Source organism: Cucurbita moschata, unplaced genomic scaffold, assembly GCF_002738365.1.
Source record: "Cucurbita moschata cultivar Rifu unplaced genomic scaffold, Cmos_1.0 Cmo_Scf00026, whole genome shotgun sequence".
NCBI lineage: Eukaryota > Viridiplantae > Streptophyta > Magnoliopsida > Cucurbitales > Cucurbitaceae > Cucurbita > Cucurbita moschata.
The window spans coordinates 1,776,890-1,778,425 of record NW_019268542.1 but is presented as its reverse complement, the minus strand read 5'-3'; the positions used below and the strand labels follow the sequence as shown (position 1 = coordinate 1,778,425).

Sequence of the window (1,536 nt, the reverse complement as noted above, 5' to 3'; positions counted from 1 at the left end):
CCCTCCAACGGTACTGATCGGGGTTCGATTCTCCAGGTGTGCATTTTTCAAGCTTACTTGTAGGTCAATCGTCTAATGACTTAATATGAAATAAAGAGATTAGAAATAAGTGGCTAAGTTAAGCCTCCTATAATAGTAGTGAAAAGGCTTAGGGCTAGATCAACAACGCAAAGCATTGGCTAACTTTATGGTCGTGCACATTTTGTTGTTGTGAATGTATAAAAGGGAAATCATATTTAGTTTTAAATATATTTTAAGATTACCTGTTCAACCGATCTCAATCTAAACTTCTACTCAGAAATTTAAGTAACCTTGTATTGAACTATTAATGTGTAATTTATTACTAAAACTAAAAAATATACCTACAAAATGTTTGTTCTACTAGTAATACATTTGATTAATTGTTTGACTAAAACAATGCCACCATTATCCAAACCAAAGAATTTGATTCAAAGCTATCTCCTAGCAAAGGAATGCGAAATTAGTCTTTGTTGTAAGATTCGGCTATATCAATATGAATAGCGTTCAACCACAACTATAAATATCGAACTTCAACTATTCATGAACAAAGTTTGTTGAAATTGTCTATCAAAGGTGTTCCTAAATGAGGTGTGAAGAACTGTTTCCTTCAAATCTAGTTCCAATTAAAAATGTCAATGAAGAAGAATTACAAAAAGTCGGAAGGTTTGCAATGAAAGTGTATAACAAGAATGGTGAACGTCTCATTGACTTGCGTGTGGTGAATGGTTTGTCTTATACGATCAATGGAGATAGAATAAGAATTTTTATTATTGTGATAGAAGCTATAAATGACGATTGTATTCCTTGGTCATATAATTAGAATAAGAATTTTTATTATTGTGATAGAAGCTATAAATGACGATTGTATTCCTTGGTCATATAATGCAAAGGTAGAGTTTTATTATTGTGATAGAAGCTATAAATGACGATTGTATTCCTTGGTCATATAATGCAAAGGTAGAGTACTATGTGTTTAACCCTATGATGCCCCAACTCTTATCATTTTCTAATATATTTCTCAAATATATTTCTCAAACGCAAATTTAGTATTCATACTTATTTTCAATATTTATTTAATTAATTTAAATTTAGTTTAGCTAAATTTAATTTTGGTAAACAAAATTAGTTGGTTTGCCCGAGAGGTTAAGGGGGAAGACTTAAGATCTTCTGCACACAAGTGCGCATGGGTTCGAACCCCATAACCAGCATTATAGAGATATATAAGTGATTGACATCATCTACTAATATTTTTATGTTGTCTAACGACTTAGATTTATGGGCTAGATTAGAGACAATAGTGAAGAGACTTAGATTTATGGGCTAGATTATCCGAGACATAGAATTGCTAACTTTATGGTCAAACTAAACACAACTAGTGTAGTGCTATCATAGTACCCTCCCATGGTGTTGATCGGGGTTCAATTCCCTAGATGTGCATTTTTCCAAGCTTACTTGTTGTTGGTCAATATAAAGAGATTAGAAATTAGTAGAAAAGTGCACCTAGAAGAAATCCCT

The 1,536-nt window shown here is 32.1% G+C and overlaps 1 non-coding gene across 1 annotated transcript; it reads left to right on the top strand.

Annotated features, from left to right (window-relative positions):
* Nucleotides 1–1,146: 1,146 nt before the first annotated feature.
* TRNAL-UAA lies at nt 1,147–1,229 on the top strand. The gene has a single exon. It is a non-coding gene; the product is annotated as a tRNA-Leu (tRNA).
* The last annotated feature ends 307 nt before the right edge of the window (nt 1,230–1,536 follow it).